Genomic DNA, 21,040 nt, shown 5'->3' with positions numbered 1-21,040 from the left:
GATACAGAAGAAGAGATGCATACGGTGAGGTATGGTGCAAGGGGCACAGAGCTTCCATGCCCTCCTTGTGCACAATCATCAAGGAGCCCCCACATGCTCAGCTATCCAGAAGCTCTCTGAACCCTACCCTTTTGAGATATTATGGAGGCTTCATTACATAGGCATGATTGACAACCACACAGAAATGTGACTGGAAAAAGTGCATGGTTTAAACCCAGCAAGGCCTGTCTGTTCAGTCTTGGCCTCTGTGTTTACCATTCTTCCTTTAGGATATTGGGCAGGACCCCCTCTGGAATGAGGGTCTTCTGCCCCATAATCAGATTAGTCCTGCCTTGGATGGGTGAAAAAGGACAGGAAAAGGTCAGAGAGAGAGAGAGAGAGAGGGATTCTGTTTCTTCAGGTCTGTTTCTGAGGCCTAAAGCACTCCAACATTAATTATAACAAAACTATAACAAGGTTGTGGGCGTTGTAAGCCAGGAACTATGGATGAAAACCTGTGTGTGTGTGTGTGCGTGTGTGTGTGTGTGTGTGTGTATAAAATCATAATATCATAGATACTGAAAAGATACAGCCAGGAAACCCCCTAGTCACAATGTGTATAAATTAGCAGACTATTTCAATGATGTGAAGAGGACTGTTTGGGGGTACAGAGAAGTTCTAGAAATGAGTTACGTTTAAGTAATCGTGTGTGTGTGTGTGTGTGTGTGTGTGTATTGTGTTTAGTCTTTTAAAAATCTTCTTGAATTTAGTTCTCTCTTTGTGTGTCTCATCTGGCTTTTCATGAATTAGTATGTATCATTTTTGAAATCATAGATGTTTTAAAAAGTTTTAAGTGAGAGTGACATCAGTAAAGTATCAGGCTGGAAAACTGCAAGCTCTCCTTCCCCCATAGAAACATTGAAAAAGAAAAATACCTAGAAATTCAGCTATCTGAATCAACAGTGTAAGAGCTTTGGAAAAAAATTCAAAGGTTTACAACAAACAAACATACATCAAGAAAATGCCATCTTCAAGATACTCCAATAATTAAAGAAACCTTTGCCAAAACATTAGTTAATGCAAGCTAAAGGAAGAGCATCTTTACTGAGCACACACAACCAGATAGTCTTGACTAAATTTGTTTGGAAAAATATCTAAATAAATGCCTTATATCCTTCAACAATTAAACTTTTCAAAAGCATTACCGGAAGGAATGAGAATATGTTCTCAGTTACCACATTATAATAATAAAATACCCTATTGTCATGAACAACAAAAAGTACAAAGTATACAAAGAAACAGTAAGACATGGCTTATTCAAAAGAACAAAATAATTGACAGAAATCATCCCCAATAGAACCTAGACATCAGACTTAACTAGACTAAGTCCATAAAACAACTGTTTGAAGTATAGTCAAAGAGCTAAGGGAAAACATGGACCAAAAAAAAAAACCAACCCTGAAGAATCAGAAAACTAATATATGAACAAAATGAGCATTTTTAACAAAGAAAATTACAAAAAGGGAATAAATGAAAATTCTGGATCGGAAAGGCACAGTAACTACAATGAAAAATGTAGTAGGGTTGCTCAACAGCAGATTTGTTCAAAGAGAAAAGTCTTCTTTTCTTGAAAATACTTGAAGATAGGACAATTGAAATTATCTGATCTAAGTAGAAGAAACAAGAAGGAATGAAGAAAAGTATACAGAACATAAAGAAATAGTGAAACACCATCAAGCTAAACAACGTATGCATTATGGGAGTTTTAGATGGAGAAGAAAATCCAGGCTGAGAATTTTCTAAGTCTTTATGCTCTGCTTCCCTTTTAGTGATAAACTCTGTCTTTAAATTCTTTCTTCTAGCATTTACTCTAAGCAGTTGATAGAAGCCATACAGATTATTAATATTTTGCTTAGATATTTCTATGGCCAGATGTCTATATATATATTATGTATTACTTTTATTTTATTTTGTTGTTTGTTATATATGTGTGTTTATATATATATGTGTGTGTGTGTGTATGTGTGTATATATATATAACAGAAATATCGAAGCAAAATATTAATAAAATATTTTTGTCTATATATTCATGTGTATATATATACCATATATGTAGTCTATCATCTATCTATCATTTGATTGTTTGTTGTAGAGATGAAGTCTCACTATATTGCTCAGGCTGGTCTTGAACTCCTGGCTCAAGCAATTCTTCTGCCTCAGCCTCCTAAAGTGCTGGGATTATAAGCATGAGCCACCATGCCTGGCCAGTGCATTGCTTCATTGCTTTTTAATTATTTTTCCCACAATGTCCTCTGTCATGAGGATAATTCAGCCAAGTTTATTGCCACTTTATAACAAGGATGACCTTACCTTCAGTTTCTAATAAGATATTCCTCATTTCCATCTGAGACCTCATCAGAAAGGCCTTTATTGTCCATATTTCTGCCGATATTCTGTTCACAGGCTCTTAATCTTTAAGACTTAGGCTAGAGATAAGCAGGAACAAACCAAACTCAAAATTGGCAAAATTGGCAAACTAAAAAGGAAATAATAAAGCTCAGAGAATAAATAAAAAAAGACTAATAAAGTAAAGATCAATGAAATGAAGAGCTGGTTTAAAAAACAAAATCCACAAGCCTTTATCTAGACTAAGAAAAAAAGAGAGAGAAGGCTGAAATAAATAAAATACAGATGAAAAGGAGATGTTACAACTGATAGTACAGGAATACAAAGGGTCATAAGAGACTATTATGACAACAAATTTCATAACACAGAAGAAAGGGATCAATTCCTGGACAGATATAACCTACCAACATTAAATTATGAAGAAATAGAAAATTTGAACAGACCAGTGATGAGTGAGGAAATTGAATCAGTAATACATGAGCGAGGAAACTGAATCAGTAATAAAAAGTCTTTCATCAAAGAAAAGCTCAGGAACTAATGGCTTCAGTGCTGAATTCCACAAACATTTGAAGAGCTAATGCCTATTCTCCTCAAACTATTCCAAAAAACTGAAAAGGAATAAGTATTGCCAAACTAGTTTTACCAGGCCACTACTGCCCTGATTCCAAAACCAAACAACAACACAGCAACAACAAAAAAAAAACAACAGGCCAACAACAACTCCTTGATGAATGTACACACAAAAATTCTTAGTAAGGTGTTAGCAATCCAAATCCAATAGCATATTAAAAAGACTATTCAATATGAGCAAGTGGGATTAATGCCAGTGATGCAAGATGATTTAGCATACACAAATCAACAAATGCACTACATCACATTACGAGAAAGAGTGACAGAAACCATGTGATATTTTAATAGATGCAGAAAATAATTTGACAAGATTCAACATCCTTTCATGACAAAATGTCTCAACAAATTAGGTATAGAGTTATGTACCTAAACACAATAAAGACCATATATGACAAACTCCCAGCTAACATCATAGTGAACAGGGAAAAGCTCAGGAACCAAATAAGAAGGCTCACTTTCAATATTGTACTAGAAGTCCTAGCCAGATCAATGAGGTAAGAGAAAGAAGTAAAAGGCATCCAAATTGGAAAAGAGGAAGTCAAGTTGGTCCTGTTTGGGCTGGGCGCGGTGGCTCACGCCTGTAATCCCAACACTTTGGGAGGCCGAGGTGGGCAGATCACGAGGTCAGGAGATTGAGACCATCCTGGCTAACACAGTGAAACCCCATCTCTACTAAAAATACAAAAAAATTAGCCCAGTGTAGTGGCAGGCACCTGTAGTCCCAGCTCCTCGGGAGGCTGAGGCAGGAGAATGGCATGAACCAGGGAGGCAGAGCTTGCAGTGAGCCGAGATCATGCCACTGCACTCCAGCCTGGGCGACAGAGCGAGACTCCATCTCAAAAAAAAAAAAAAAAAATTGTCCTGTTTGCAGATGACTTCATTTTGTATAGAGAAAACCCTAAAGACTCCACAAAAAAACCTCTAGAAATAATAAACAAATTCAATTAAAAGTTACAGGCTACAAAATCAACATAAAAATTATTACCATTTCAATATGCTAATAGTGAACCATGTTAAAAAGAAATCAAGAAAACAATTTTATATACAATCGCAACAACAGCAACAACAACAACAAACTCCTAGGAATAAATATAACCATGCAGGTGAAAGATTTCTACACTGAAAACTATAAAACTTTGATGAAAGAAATTGAAGAGGATACAAATAAGTAGAAGTGTTCATAGATTGGAAGAATTTATGTTTTTAAAATGGCCATACTACCCAAAGCAATGAGATTTAATACAATCCCTATCAAAATACCAATGACATTCTTCACAGATAAAGAAAAAACAAACCATAAAATTTATGTGAAATCATAAAAGATTCCATTGGAGTGTGAAGCTGGAGGCCTCACACTACCTGGCTTGAAAATATATTACAAAGCTATTGTAACCAAAACATCATGGTAGTGACATAGAAACTGATCCATAGACCAATAGAATAGAATGTAAAACCCAGAAACAAATCAACAACCCTGAGCCTTGACAAAGGTGCCAAGGACACACATTGGAGAAAAGACAGTCTCTTTAATAAATGATGCTAGCAAAATTGGATATTCTATGCAAAAGAATGAGACCAGATCCCTAACTCTCACCATACATAAAAATTAACTTAAAATTGATTAAAATCTTAACTATTAAACACAAAAACTATGAAAGTAGTAGAAGAAAACATAAAATGCTTCCCAATATTGGGCTGAATTTTTCAAGAATTTTGAAAAATAAGGCCTCAAAAGCACAGGCAAAAAAAGCAAAGATACACAAATGGGATTATATCAAACTAAAATACTTTTGCACTGCAAAATAAACTATTAACAGAGTGAGGAGACAACCTGCAGAATGTAAAAAAATTTTAAGACTACTTATCTGACAAGAGGTTAACGTACAGAATATATAAAGAACTTAAACAATTCAACAGCTAAAAACCAAATACCTCAACCTAATAATGGGCAAAAAGACCTGAATAGACATTTTTAAAAAGAAGATATACAAATGGTCAATAGGTATATGAAAAAATGCTCAACATCACTAATCATCAGAGAAATGCAAATCAAAACCAAAGGGAGATAACACCTCACTTCAGCTAGGATGGCTATTATCAAAAAGATTTTTTAAAAATGCTGGCAAGGATAGAGAGAAAGAATACTCAGATGCTGTTGGTGGGAATGTAAAGTAGTACAGCCATTATGGAAAATAGTTTGGAGGTTCCTCAGAAAAAAGTAAAAATAGAACTACCATATGACCTCACAGTCCCATTGCTGAGTTTATACCCAGAATAAAGGAAATCAATATGTTGAAGAGACAGCTGCACTCTCATGTTTATTGCAGCACTATTCACAATAGCCAAGATATGAAACATATCTAAGTGTCCATCAATGGATGAATGGATATTGAAAATGTGGTATATATACACAATGGGACACTATTCAGCCATAAAAAGGAATGAAATCCTATGATTTGAGACAACATGAATGAACCTGGAGGAGATCATGATACATGAAATAAGCCAGACACAGAAAAGACAAGCACTGCATGATCTCACTCATACCAGGAATCTATTTTTTTAAGCTGATATCATAGAAGCAAAGAATAGAACAGTGGTTACCAAAGACTTCAGACAGAGGAAAAGAGGAGGATAGGAGAAGTTGGTCAATGGGTACGAAGTTACAATTAGATAGAAGGAGTAAATTCTGGTGTTCTATTGCACAGTATCGTGACTATGGCTGGCATTAAAATATTGTATATTACAAAATAGCTAGAAGAGAGGCTTTTGAAGGTTCTCACCTTAAGGAATGTAAATGCATGAGGTGATACATACACTGACTACCCAGATTGGATCATTATACAACATAGATATGTATCAAAACATTAAATTGTACCCCATACATATATACAATTACAACATTTCAATTAAATAAATAACTTTTTAAAAGAACTTTAAAACTTCTGGAAACTAATATAGGAGAAAATGTATATGACTTTGGGTTTGGCAATGAGTTTTATATACCGTACAAAAAGGATGAATGTTCCTTGAATGAACAAAATGATCAGTTGGACTTTTTTTTTTTTTTTTTTTGAGACAGAGTCTCGCTCTGTTGCCCAGGCTGGAGTGCAGTGGCGCGATCTCGGCTCACTGCAAGCTCCGCCTCCTGAGTTCCCGCCATTCTCCTGCCTCAGCCTCTCCGAGTAGCTGGGACTACAGGTGCCCGCCACCACGCCCGGCTAATTTTTTTGTATTTTTAGTAGAGACGGGGTTTCACCGTGGTCTCGATCTCCTGACCTCGTGATCCGCCCGCCTCGGCCTCCCAAAGTGCTGGGATTACAAGCGTGAGCCACCACGCCCGGCCCAGTTGGACTTTTTTAAAATGAAAAACTTCAGTTCTGTAAACTGCACTGTTAAGAGAATGGAAAGACAAGCCACGAACTGGAAGGAAATATTTGCAAAGCACATATATGATGAAACATTTGTATCCAAAATGTAGATAGAACTCTTAAAACTCAACAGTAAGAAAAAACAACCCATTAAGTAATAAGCAAAAAATCTGAACATATACTTCACCAAAGAAGATATACAGATAACAAATAAGCATATTTATGGATGCTCAACATCACATGTCATTAGAGAATTGCAAATTAAAACCACAACGAGATACCACCACACATAATCTATTAGAATGGCTACAATCTAAAACACCAACAACACGAAACGATGGTAGGGTTGTCGAGAAACAGAAACTCTCTCCTTCATTGCTGGCGGGAATGCAAAATGATACAGCCAATTTGGAAGGCATTTTGGCAGTTTCTTACTAAGCTAAACATTGTCTTCCATATAATCCAGTTACCACACTCCTAGGTATTTACACAAATGTATTGAAAACTTATGTCCACAAAAATCTGTGTACATATATCTATAGCCGATTTATTCATAATTGATAAAAATTGAAAGCAACAAAGATATCCTTGAATAGGTGTAAAGCTGACATACTTTTATGTTTCCAATGTTGTAAAAGGCGATACTATAGAGATTAAAAATATCAGTGGCTTCCAGAGTTGGGGGGGCAGTGTTAAAGAGACGGAATGAATAGCCAGCACACACGGGATTTTTATGGAGTGAAACTATTCTGTATTATGCTGCAATGGTAGATACATGACATGTGTTTTTCAAATCCATAAAAATGTACAACACAAAGGGTGAACCTCAATGTAAACTATGAATTGAGTTAGTAACAATGTATTGATATTGATTCATCAATTGTATCAACTGTACCTACCAATGCAAGATGTTAATAATAGGGGAGAATGTAGGTAGGGGAGACAGGAAGTAAATGGAAGCTTCCTGTACTTTCTATTCAGTTTTTCTGTAAGCCTAACAATGCTCCAAAAAATAAAGTATATTAATTTAAAAAATTAAAAAATAACCTAATGTGAAAGCAGGAGCAGAGGTGGAGCAATATGGTGGAACAGAAGGCTCTACCGATTGTCACCCCTGCAAGAACACCAATTTAACAACTATCTACACAGAAAAAAAAAAAAAACCTTCATAAGAACCAAAAATCACGAGAGCAATCCTAGTACCTGGTTTTATCTTCATATCACTTTGTATCTCTGAAAGAGGGACCGAAGAAATAGAAAAAAAAGTCTTGAATTCCCGACACCACCACTCCTGCCCCAGGCAACTGTAGTGGGGTGCAGAGAGCATCTCTGGATGCTGGGGGAGAGACAGCACAGCAATTGGAGGGATTAAACTCAGTGCTGTCCTGTTACAGCAGAAAGGAAAATCAGACTGAACTCAGCTGACACTTGCCCATAGAGGGAGCATTTAAATAAGCCCTAGCCAGAGGGGAATTGCTAGTCGAAGCAGTCTGTACTTGAGTACCTGCAAATCTCACCACTGAGGGCTACAGTGCTGTATATCCCTAAGTAAACTTGAAAGGCAGTATAGGCTATAAGGACTGCAACTCTAAGATAAGTCCTAGTGCTGAACTAGGCCCAGAGTTAATGGACTGGGTTGGTTGGCGGGGAGGGGGGTTGGGGACATGTGACCAACTGAGACACAAGCCAGGGTGGCTAAGGGAGTGCTGGCATCACTCCTCCTCTAAAATCAGACTTCACAGCTTGCAGGATACCTGGTTGTCCTTCCACTTGAGGGGAGGAGTGGGAAGAATGGGGAGGACTTGTTTTGCAACTTGGATATCAGCTCAGCCACAGCAGGATAGGGCACTGGCCAGAGTCATGAGGCCCCCGTTTCAGGCGCTAGCTCTTGGACAACATTTCTAGACACATCCTGGGCCAGAAGGAAACCTGCTGCCTTGAAGAAAAGGGCCCAGACATGGAAGCATTCATCACCTGCTAACTACAGAGCCCGTAAGCCCTGAATAACCAGCAGCAATACCCAGGTACTATGTCAAGAATCTTGGGTGAGCCTCTGAGACTTGTCAGCTTCAGGTGAGACATAGCACATTACCAGTTGTGGCGGCTATTGGGAGAAACTCCTTCTGCTTGAAAAAAGCAGAGGGAAAAGTAAAGGGGAGTTCATCTTCTACCTTACGTATCAGCATGGCCACAGAGAAGTAGAGCACCAAGTGGGCTCTTGGGGTCCTTGATTCCAGGACTGGATTCTTGGATGGCATTTCTGGACCTGCCCTGGGCTGGAGGGGAGCCCACTGAAGGATGAGTCCCAGGCCAGGCAGCATTCACCACAGCTGACTTAAGAGTCCTTGAGCCTTGAGGGAACATTACCAGTAGTCTGGCAGTACTTCTTGTGGGTGTGATGGTGGTGGCTATGGAGTGAGGCTCCTCTGCCTTTGGAAAGGGGAGGAAATAGTGAAAAAGATTGCATCTTGTAGTTTGAGTCCCAGCTCAGCTGTGGTAAAATAGAACACCAGGTAGGCTGCTAAAACTTTTGACTCTAGTCCTCAACTCCCAGAGAGCATCTCTGAACCCACCTGGGGTTTTGAGGAACTTGCTTTCCTGAAGTAAAAAAACAACACAGGCAGGCCTGGGTGGCTTTTCCACCTGCTAATTGTACAGCCCCAGGACCTTGTGTAAACACAGACAGTAGCAAGGGATTGGTTACAGCAGGCCTTGGATGAGACCCAGTGCTGTTCTGGCTGCAGGTCTGACCCAACAAAGTCACAGTGGTGGTGGCCAGAGGGGTGCTTGTGTCACTTCACTCCCAAGCCTCAACTCTTGCCCTTTGTGCACCTATAGGCTTAACACCACATAGAAGTCTTGGCAGCTTCCAGCTTCCACCCTCTGGAGCAGTGATCTGAGACATATCTGGGGCTCTTTTAGCCACAACTGGAGCTGGAGTGGCTGGAATGCAGGGAGCAGTGTCCTTAGGTTGCACAGGGCAGTGAGGCCTGAGGACTGAGGCCCAGCCCATGAAACCATTTTTCCCTCCTAGGTTTCTGGGCCTGTGATGGGAGGAGCTGCTGTGAAGTTCTCTAAAATGCCCTGGAGGCATTTTCCCCATTGTCAGCTATGAACGTTTGGCTCCTCTTTACTTATGCAAATTTCTGCAGCCAGCTTGGGCTTAAATTCCTCCCCCGAAAATGAGTTTTTCTTTTCTACCACATAGCCAGGCTGCAATTTTCCACACTTTCATGCTCTGCTTCCTTTTAAATATAAGTTCAAGTTTCAATTCATTTCAGTGCTTATGCAAATGAGCATATGCTTTTAGAAGCAGCCAGGCCACAGCTTGAATGCTTTGTTACTTAGAAATTTCTTCCACCTGGCCGGACATGGTGGCTCATGCCTATAATCTCAGCACTTTGGGAGGCTAAGGTGGGTAAGTCACTTTGAGCTCAGGAGTTTGAGACCAGCCTGGGCAACACAGCAAAATCCTTTCTCTATAAAGAATATAAAAATTAGCTCTGTGTGATGGTGTGAACCTGTAGGCCCAGCTACTTGGGAGGCTGAGGCTGGAGAATTGCTTGAACTTGGGAAGCAGAGGTTGCAGTGACTGAGATCATGCAACTGCGTGCTAGCCTGGGTGACAGAGTGAGACCCTGTCTTACAAAAACAAATTTCTTTTGCCGGATAACGTAAATAATCTCTGTCAAGTTCAAAGTTCCACAGATCTCTAGAGCAGGGGCACAATGCCACCAGTCTCTTTGCTAAAGCAGAACAAGAGTGAACTTTATCCCAGTTCCCAATAAGTTCCTTATCTCCATTTGAGACCTCCTCAGTCCAGACTTCACTGTCCATATCTGTATTAGTCCATTCTCCCACTACTATAAAGATACAACCTGAGACTAGGTAATTTATAAAGGAAAGAGGTTTAATTGACTCACAGTTCTGCAGGCTTAGCAGGAAGCATGGTTAGGAGGCCTCAGGAAACTTACAATCATGGTGGAGGACTAAGGGAAAGCAAGCACATCTTACATGGTGGCAGGCAAGACGCATGAGAGCCATGGAAACGTCTACTTATAAAACTATAAGATCTCATGAGAACTCACTATCATGAGAAAAGCATGGGGGAACCACCCCCATCATCCAATCACCTCCCACCAGGTCCTTTCTTCAACACATGGGGATTGCAATTTGGATTACAATTCAAGATAAGATTTGGGTGGGGACACAGAGCCAAACCATATCATTCTGCCCCGTCCTTTCCCAAATCTCATGTCCTAACATTCCAAAACCAATCATGCCTTCCCAACAATCCTCTGAAGTCTTAATTCATTCCAGCATTAACTCAAAAGTCCAAATCCATAGTCTCATCTAGTAAAACCAAAAACAAGTTAGTTACTTCCAAGATATAGTGGGGGTACAGGCATTGGTTAAATGTTCCCGTTCCAAATGAGAGAAATTGGCCAAAATAAAGGAGCTACAAGACCCATGCAAGTTCAAAACCCAGAGTTCTGTGGCTTTTTCAGGTACACAGTGCAAGCTGTCAGTGGGTCTGGGGTCTGGAGGATGGTGGCCCTCTTCTCACAGCTGCACTAGGAAGTGCCCCAGTGGGGACTCTTCATGGGGGCTGCAACCCCACATTTCTCTTCTGCACTGACCTAGCAGAGGTTCTCCATGAGGGCTCCATCCCTGCAGCAGACTTCTGCCTGGACTTCCAGGCATTTCCATACATCCTCTAAAATATAGTTGGAGGTTCCCAAACCTCAGCTCTTGCCTTCTGTGCATCCACAGGCCCAACACCATGTGGAAACTGCCAAGGCTTGGGGCTTGCACCCTCTGAAGCAACGCTAAGCCATACCTTGGCCCCTTTTAGCCACTGCTAAGGCTGGAGTGGCTGGGACATGGAGCACCAAGTCCCAAGGCTGCATAAAGCAGCAGGTCCCTGGCCTGGCCCACAAAACCATTTTTCCCTTTTAGGCCTCCAGGCCTGTGACAGGAGAAGCTTCCCAGTAGGTCTCTGACATGCCTTGGAGACATTTTCCCCATTGTCTTGGCTATTAACATTTGGCTCCTCATTACTTATGCAAATTTCTACAGCCAGCTTGACTTTCTTCCCAGAAAATGGGTTTTACTTTTATACCACATGGTCAGACTGCAAATTTTCCAAACTTTTATATTCTGATTTCCTTTTAAACATAAGTTCCTCATCTCCATCTGAGACCAGCTCAACCTGGACTTCATTGTCCATATCGCTATCAGCATTTTGGTCAAAACCATTCAGTAAGTCTCTAGGAAGCTCCAAACTTTCCCACATCTTCCTGTCTTCTTCTGAGCTCTCCAAACTGTTCCAACCTCTGCCCATTACCCAGTTCCAAAGTTGCTTCTACACTTTCAGGTTATCTTTATAGCAGTACCCTATTCTACCAGTACCCATTTACTGTATTAGTCCATTATCACATTGCTTTAAAGATACTACCTGAGACTGGGTAATTTATAAAGGAAAGAGGTTTAATTCAGTCACAGTTTTGCAGGATTAATAGGAAGCATGGAGAGGAGGCCTTAGGAAACTTACAATCATGGCAGAAGGGGAAGGGGAAGCAAGTATGTCTTACATGGGGGCAGGTGAGAGATGCAAGAGCAGGGGAAGCTTCTACTTATAGAACCATCAAGTCTTGTGGGAACTCACTCACTATTATGAGAACAAAATTGAACCATGGGCCAGGCATGGTGGTTCATGCTTGTAATCCCAGTACTTTGAGAGGCCAAGGTGGGTGGATCACTTGAGGCCAGGAGTTCGAGACCAACCTGGCCAACATGGTGAAACCCTGTCTCTACTAAAAGTGCAAAAAATTAGCCAGGCATGGTGGCACGTGCCTGTAATCCCAACCACTTGGGTGGCTGAGGCACAATAATTGCTTGAACCTAGGAGGTGGAGGTTGCAGTGAGCTGAGACCACACCACTGCACTCCTTTTTTTTGAGACTCTGTCTCAAAAAAAAAACAAATTGAACCATGAAGAAATCCAAAACCTGTCCAGAACAAAACCAAGTAATGAGATTGAAGCTGTAATAAAAATTCTCCCAGTAAAGAAAAGCCTGGCACTCAATGGTGTCACTGCTGAATTATACCAAACATTACAGAAGAACTAATACCAATCCTACTCAAACTATTCTGAAAAGTAGAGGAGAAGAGAATACTTCTAGACTCTTTCTATAATGCCAGTATTACCCTGATACCAAAGACACATCAAAAAAAAAAACCACTACTGGCAAATATCTCTGATAAATATCGATGCAAAAATCCTCAACAAAATACTAGCAAACCTAATTCAACAGTACATTAGAAAAATCATTCATCATGACCATGGGGGATTTATGTCTGGGATGCAAGGACAGTCCAATACATGCAAAACAATCAATGTGATACATCAGATCAGCAGAATGAAGGATGAAAACCATATGATCATTTCAACTGATGCTAAAAAAGCATTTGATAAAATTTAACATCCCTTCATAATAAAGACTCAAAAAACTAGGTATAGAAGGAACATACCTCAACATAATAAAAGCCATATATGACAGACTCACAGCTAGTATATACTGAATGGGAAAAGTCAGAAAGCCTTTCCTCTAAGGTCTAGAACATGACAAGGATACCCACTTTCACCATTGTTATTCAACATAGTACTGGAAGTCCTAGCTAGAGCAACTAGAAAAGAGAAGCAAAGAAAGGGCATCCAAATTGAAAAGGAAGAAGTCAAATGATCCTCATTTACAGATGATATAATTTTATATTTGGAAAAACCTAAAGACTCCACAATAAAACTGTTGGAACTGATAAACAAATTCAGTAAAATTGCAGAATACAAAATCAACATCCAAAAATCTGTAGCATTTCTATATGCCAACAGTGAACAATCTGAAAAAGAAATTTACAAAGTAATTCCATTTGCAGTAGCAACAAAAATTTAACTACCTAGGAATTAACCAAAGAAATGAAAGACGTCTATAATGAAAACTATAAAGCACAGATGAAATAAATTGATGAGGACACCAAAAAATAGAAAATATTCCATGTTTATGAATTGAAAGAATCAACATAGTTAAAATGTGCATACTACCCAAAGGAATCTCCAGACTCAGTGCAATGCCTATCAAAATATCAATAAGATTCTTCACAGAAATAAAAAAATCATAAAATTTATATGGAATTTATATTTTTATCATCTGTGAAGATTCTTCAAAGGAAAAAAAAAAGGCAGGATGCAGGGGCTTATGCCTGTAATGCCAGCACTTCAAGAAGCCGAGGTGAGTGAATTGCTTGAGCTCAGAAATTTGAAACCAGCCTGGGCAACATGGCAAAACCCTGTCTCTACAAAAAAAATATAAAAATTAGCCAGGTGTGGTGGCATGTGCCTGTAGTCCCAGCTACTCAGAAAGCTGAGGTGAGAGGATGGCTTAAGCCTGGGAGGCAGGGGTTGCAGTGAGCCAGGATCGCATCACTGAACTCCAGCGTGGGTGACAGAGCAAGACCCTGTCTCAAAAAAAAAAAAAAAAAAAAAAAAAAAAAAATTGAGAAATAGAAAAAAAATCCTAAAATTTATGTGGAATCACAGAATAGCCAACACTATCCTAAGCAAAAATAACAAAACTGGAGGAATCACATTACCTGACTTCAAATTATACTACAAAGCTATAGTAACCAAAATGACATGATACTGGTGTAAAAACAGACACATAGGACAATGGAACAGAATAAAGAACCCACAAACAAATCATCACACCTACAGTGAAGTCATTTTTTAACAAAGGTGCCAGGAACATACACTAGGGAAAAGACAGTCTCTTCACTGAATGGTGCTAGGAAAACTGGATATCCATATGCAGAAGAATGAAACTAGGACCCTATGTCTCAATGTATTCAAAAATAAAATCAAAACGGGTTAAAGACTTATATCTAAGACCCCAAACTATGAAATTACTACAAGAAAATATTGGGGAAATTCTCCAGGACAATGCTCTGGGCAAAAATTTCTTGAGGCATACCCCACAAGCACAGGCAACCAAAGCAAAAATGGACAAATAGGATCACATCAAGTTAAAAAGCTTCTGCAAAGCAAAGGAAACTATCAACAAAATGAAGAGACAACCCACTGAATGGAAGAAAATATTTTCAAACTACCTATCTGACAAGGGATTAATAACTGGAATATATAAGGAGCTCAAACAACTCTATAGGAAAAAAATCTAACAATCCAATTAAAAAAATGGGCAAAAGATCTGAATAGACCTTTCTCAAAAGGAGACATACTAATGGCAAGCAGGTGTATGAAAATATGCTCAACATCATTGATCATCAGCAAATCGAAACTATAATGAGGTATCTTTTTACCCTAGTTAAAATGGCCTTTATCTTAAAGACAGGCAATAACAAATGCTGGTGAGGATGTGGAGAAAAGGGAAATCTCGTACACTGTTGGTTGGAATGTAAATTAGTACAATCACTATGGAGAACAGTTTGGAGGTTCCTCACAGAAATGAACATAGAGCTACCATATGATCCCGCAATCCCACTCCTGGGTATATACTCAAAAGAAAGTAAACAGTATATCAAAGAGATATCTGCACTCCTATGTTTGTTCCAGCACTGCTTACAATAGCTAAGATTTGGAAGCAACCTAAGTGTCCATTAACAGATGAATGGATAAAGAAAATGTGATACATATACATAATGGAGTACTACTCAGCCATTAAAAACAATGAGATCCTGTCATTTTCATTTGCAGCAACATGGATAGAACTGGAGGTTATTATGTTAAGTGAAATAAGCCAGGCACAAACGTTGGATGTTCTCGCTTATCTGCGGAATGTAAAAATCAAAACAATTGAACTTGTGGACATAGAGCAGTAGTAGAATCGTTACCAGAGGCTGGGAAGGGGACATGGTGGCAGAGGGGAGGTTGGGATAGCTAATAGGTTTTAAAAAATAGAAAGAATGAATAAGACCTACTATTTGATATCATAACAGGGTGCCTATAGTCAATAATAAATTAATTGTACATTTTAAAATAAAAAGCGTAATTAGATTGTCTGTAACACAAAGGAAAAATGCTAGAGGGAATGGATATTCCATTCTCCATGATGTGATTATTTAACATTGCATGCCTGTATCAAAACATCTCATGTACCCCACAAATGTATATACCTACTATGAACCCACAAAAATTAAAAAAAAAAAACTAAAAAAACTAGCAATTTTAGTATTTGGAAGCAAATACTAAAATTGGAATAATACAGAGAATATTATCATGGCCCCCTGTACAAGGATGACACACAAATTTGTGAAGTGCTCTATATTTTTTATATTAAATAAAATTACTATTTAAAAATTTTAAAAAACTAAAGAATTTTAATACACAGTTTGGAAAAACATGCTATATAGTTTCTAAGTAGCCCATAGTGAAAAATAACATAATAAATAATTTTTAATTTCCAAAAATAAAAGTAAAAATAGACCAATGCTGTAAGAATTGCTTCTTATTGCATAGTAAAAAGAAAAAAAAAAAAGGAGTGGCCAGGATGGCTGAATAGAAGCAGATAGTGTGCATGGCTCTCATGGAGAGGAAGAGAAGGGGTGAATAAATACAATACCTTCAAATGAAACATCCAGGTACTCGCAGTGGGGTTAATCAAGGAAACAGCCTGACCCACAGAGAACAAACAAAAGCAAGACAGGACAATGGCCCACCTAGCAGCAACATGGAGCCATGGGATTCCCCCCTGCCCAGGGAAGCAGTGAGTGAATGAGAAGCCCTGGGAAACCATGCTTCTCCCACAGATCTTTGCAACTTGTTGGTCAAGAGGTCTCCTTGTGAACGCACTCCACCAGGGCCTTCAGTCTTCAGTTTGACAGACAGAACTAGGTGGAGTCTTGGCATAGCAGCTGCTCAGGCATGCATGGAGACCCTGCAGCCTTAGATGCTGAGGCTTTCTAGCAAACGTAGCTGCAGCTCCAGCAAAGTGGGAGGTTAGACTCCTGTGTATACCCCTAGGAAAGAGGATGAATCCAGGGGGCTGAGCAGCAACAGCCCACGGACCCTGCTTCCACAGCACCTCACAAGATAAGACCCACTGACTTGGAATTCCAGCAGCTACCAGTAGTGGCATTGCACCTCCCTAAGAAGGAGCTCCCTGGGGTTGGGGTGGGCCGCCATCGTTGCTGTTCAGGCACCTTAGTCATTCCAGCCTCAGGCTTTGGAGAGTCTGAGCTGACCTGGGGCAGAAGGGATCTCCCTTCTGAACAGTACAGCCACTCTACCAAAATGTGGCCAGACTGCTGCTTTAAGCAGGTGCCCAATCCTGTTCCTCCTTACTGAGCAGGACCTCCCAACTCAGGCCTCAAGCCACCCCACCTAAGCACTCCAACCAACGGAGATCTGAATTACTCCTGACATGGCACTCCCAGAGGGAGGGGAAGGCCACCATCTTTACTGTTTGGGTGACTTAGCTATTCCAGCCTTTGGGCTTTGGAGTGTCTGGGGTGACTGGGCACTGAAGTGGACCCCCAGTGCCACACAGAAAAGCTGCTCTACAAAAACGTGGCCAGACTGCTTTTTAAAATGGGTCCTGATCCCATTCCTCCTTACTGGGCAGGACCCCCCAACCGGAGTCTCTAGCCACTTCCTATAGGTGTCTTTGGGCCAGCAACAGGTCCATACCTCCCTTGACAAAGCTCCCAAGGGAACTGCCCTTGCCACCCTCAGATTAATGAAGAAGTAGAGACCCTAAGTGCCTTATTCATACCTCCAATGAGCTGCAGTTGACCCAAGGGGAGGAGGTCAGTCCATCTCCCACGGGTCCCATATAGCCCCCATGGCTTGTCACCAGACAGGGAACCCCTGGCTTGGGCCCACAGCACAAACTCTCCATCTTGGGTTGACTGCACTGAGCAATTGCTGACCTGCATCTCTGAGTTGGAGCCCCAAGGAATCAAGCAAATGACCCCTGGCCACAACCACAACTAAGATCTCTTCCTCTGTGCCTCTAAGCTGGGAAAAGAACATAAACACTGAAATAACCCAAGAGCTGCAGTGGGCAGCCCAGGACTGCCAAATTGTGAACTACAGCCTGTACTTAAGGGGGAGAGGAACCCACATTTTCAGAGCACTGAGAGGGAACATGACTGCAACTGCAGGAAAACATAGGGGAGCCACACAAGGGGGCAAGAGTCTACCAACTGACCAATAAGCCTAAATGTCACCTGCTGGATCACACCCCAAGGCTTCAACACCAAAAATACCTCATTAACATACCCCCCTCTGAAATCAGAGACAAGAAGTCAGCTTCAAATAAAGACCCTGCACAAAGTCTTGGTCCAGTGAAAACATCCAGAAAAGAAATCTATTGACTGTGTTCAATCTGCACTGCAGTTAAAGGAACACTCACACACACAGATGAGAAAGAACCAAGGTAAGAACTTCAGTACCTGTCATATTTCCTCCAAATGACTGCAGCAGTTCTCCAACAAGAGTTCTTAACCAGGCTGAACTGGCTGGAATGACAGAAATAGAATTCAGAATATGGATAGCAACAAAGATCACCAAGACTCAGGAGGATGGCAAAACTCAATCCAAGGAAAATGGTAATCACAATGAAGTGATATAGGAGATGAAGAATGAAATAGCAAGTATAAAAAAGAACATAACAGGTCTGGAAGAGCTGAATAACACAAGAATTTCACAATGCAATCACAAGTATTAAGAGCAGAATAAACCAAGCTGAAGAAAGAATTTCAGGCTGGGCACGGTGGCTCACGCCTGTAATCCCAGTATGTTGGCAGGCTGAGGCAGCCAGATCATCTGAGGTCAGGAGTTTGAGACCAGCCTGGCCAAAATGATGAAACCCCCTCTCTACTAAAAATACAAAAATTAGCTGGGCATGGTGGCAGGTGCCTGTAATCCCAGCTACTTGGGAGGCTGAGGCAGGAGAATTTCTTGAACCCAGGAGGCAGATGTTGTAGTGAGCCAAGCTTGCGCCATTGTACTCCAGCCTGGGCAACAAGAGCAAAACTGTCTCAAAACAAAACAAAACACAACAAAAAAACAAAAACAAACAGAATTTCAGAACTTGAAGACTGATTCTCTGAAATAAGACAGTCAGACAAAAATAAAGAAAAAATAATTTTAAAAGTTAACAAATTCTTTGAGAAGTATGGGATTACGTAAAGAGGCCAAATCTATGAATCACTGGTGTCCATGAAAAGGAGGGGGAGAAACCAAACAACTTGGAACGTATATTTCAGGATATCATCCATGAAAATTGTCTCAATCTTGCTAGGGAGGCCAACAGTAAAATTGAGGAAACACAGAGAACTCCTGCAAGATTCTACACAAGATCATCCCCAAAATCATCGATTTTCCAAGGTTGAAATGAAAGAAAGAATGTTAAAGGCAGCTAGAGAGAAAGGGCAGGTCACCTACAAAAGGATCCCCATCAGTGGGATATCACCACTGATCCCACAGAAATACAAACTACCATTAGAGAATACTAAAAACACCTCTAAACAAATAAACTAGAAAATCTAGAAGAAACAGATAAATTCCTGGACATATACACCCTCCCAACACTGAAGCAGGAAGAAGTTGAATCCCTGAATAGACCAATAACAAGTTCTTAAATTGAGGCAGTAATTAATAGCCTATCAACCAAAACAAGCCCAGGACCAGACGGATTCACAGAAAAATTCTACCAGAGGTACAAAGAGGAGCTGGTACCATTCCTTCTGAAACTATTCCAAACAATAGAAAAAGAGGGACTCCTCCCTAACTCATTTTATGAGGCCAGCATCATCCTGATACAAAAAGCTGGTAGAGATACAACAAAAAAAGTTCAGGCCAGTATCCCTGATGAACATCGATGCAAAAATCCTCGATAAAATACTGGCAAACAGAATCCAGCAGCACATCAGAAAGCTTATCCACCATGATCAAGTCAGCTTCATCACTGGGATGCAACGCTGGTTCAACATATGCAAATCAATAAACATAATCCATCACAGAAACAGAACCAATGATAAAAACCACATGATTATCACAATAAATGAAGAAAAGGCTTTGATAAAATTTAACACCCCTTCATGCTAAAAACACTCAATAAACTAGGCATTGATGGAAAGTATCTCAAAATAATATGAGCTATTTCTAACAAACCCATAGCCAATATCATACTGAATGGGCAAAAGCTGAAAGTACTCCCTTTGAAAACCAACACAAGACAAGGATGCCCTCTCTAACCACTCTTATTCAACATAGTGTTGGAAGTTCTGGCCAGGGCAATCAGGTCAGAGAAATTTTAAAAAGCATATTCAGATAGGAAGACAGGAAGTCAAATTATTTCTCTTTGCAGATGAAATGATTGTATATTTAGAAAAGCCCATCACCTCAGCCCAAAATCTCCTTACTTTGATAGGCAACTTCGGCAACGTCTCAGGATACAAAATCAACGTGCAAAAATCACAAACATTCCCACACACCAATAATAGACAAACAGAGAGCCAAATCGTAAGTTAACTCCCATTCACAATTTCTACAAAGAAAATAAAATACCTAGGAATACAAGTTACAAGGGACATGAAGGACTGCTTTAAGGAGAACTATAAACCACCGCTTAAGGAAATAAGAGAGAACACAAACAAGTGGAAAAACGTTCCATGTTCATGAATAGGAAGAATCAGCATTGTGAAAATGGCCATACTGTCCAAAGTAATTTATAGATTCAATGCTATTTCCATCAAGCTACCATTGACTTTCTTCACAGAACTAGAAATAACTACCTTAAATTTCATATGGAATCAAAAATGAGCCTGTATAGCCAAGACAATCCTAAGCAAAAAGAACAAAGTGGGAGGCATCATGCTACCTGACTTCAAACTATACTACAAAGCTACAGTAACCATATACACCAATGGAACAGAACAGAGGCCTCAGAAATAATGCCATACATCTACAACCTTCTGATCTTTGACAAACCTGACAAAAACAAACAATGGGGAAAGGATTCCCTATTTAATAAATGGTGCTGGGAAAACTGGCTAGCCACATGCAGAAAACTGAACCTGGACCCCTTCCTTACACGTTTTACAAAAATTAACTCAAGATGGATTAAAGACTTAAACATAAAACCTAAAACCATATAAATCCTAGAAGAAAACCTAGGCAATAACATTCAGGACACAGGCATGGGGAAAGACTTCATGACTAAAACACCAAAAGCAATGGCAACAAAAGCCCAAATTGAAAAAATGGGATCTAATTAAAGAGTTTCTTCACAGCAAAAGAAACTATCATTAGAGTGAACAGGCAACCTACAGAATGGGAGAAAAATTTTGCAGTCTATCCATCTGACAAAGGTCTAATATCCAGAATCTACAAGGAACTTAAACAACTTTACAAGAAAAAACAAACAACCCTGCGGGGTGGTTCCAAGATGGCCAAACAGGAACAGCTCCAGTCTACAGCTCCCAGCGTGAGCGACACAGAAGATGGGTGATTTCTGCATTTCCAACTGAGACACTGGGTTCATCTCACTGGGGCTTGTTGGACAGTGGGTGCAGGACAGTGAATGCAGTGTGCCAAGCGTGAGCTGAAGCAGGGTGAGGCATCACCTCACCCGGGAA

General features: G+C 40.1%; 1 protein-coding gene, 1 long non-coding RNA gene and 1 other non-coding gene across 3 annotated transcripts in view; 2 read left to right on the top strand and 1 right to left on the bottom strand.

Moving 5' to 3' along the window:
- Positions 1 to 2,479, bottom strand: part of LOC129487713 (uncharacterized) — a 44,473-nt gene extending 41,994 nt beyond the window's left edge. Inside the window, exon 1 of the long non-coding RNA XR_008659440.2 lies at positions 2,350 to 2,479. This is a non-coding gene — a long non-coding RNA (uncharacterized lncRNA). The remainder of the gene's footprint in view (positions 1 to 2,349) is intronic.
- The window catches only part of LOC129487712 (disintegrin and metalloproteinase domain-containing protein 21), a 108,096-nt gene that overhangs the window by 50,155 nt on the left and 36,901 nt on the right, over positions 1 to 21,040 (top strand). The gene's annotated exons all lie outside the window — the stretch shown is intronic.
- On the top strand, positions 15,621 to 15,727 carry LOC129488918 (U6 spliceosomal RNA). Its single transcript, XR_008659762.1, has one exon. It is a non-coding gene; the product is annotated as a U6 spliceosomal RNA (small nuclear RNA).

This window comes from Symphalangus syndactylus, chromosome 8 (genome assembly GCF_028878055.3).
Source record: "Symphalangus syndactylus isolate Jambi chromosome 8, NHGRI_mSymSyn1-v2.1_pri, whole genome shotgun sequence".
Taxonomy (NCBI): domain Eukaryota; kingdom Metazoa; phylum Chordata; class Mammalia; order Primates; family Hylobatidae; genus Symphalangus; species Symphalangus syndactylus.
This window is presented reverse-complemented; position numbering and strand designations above follow the sequence as displayed.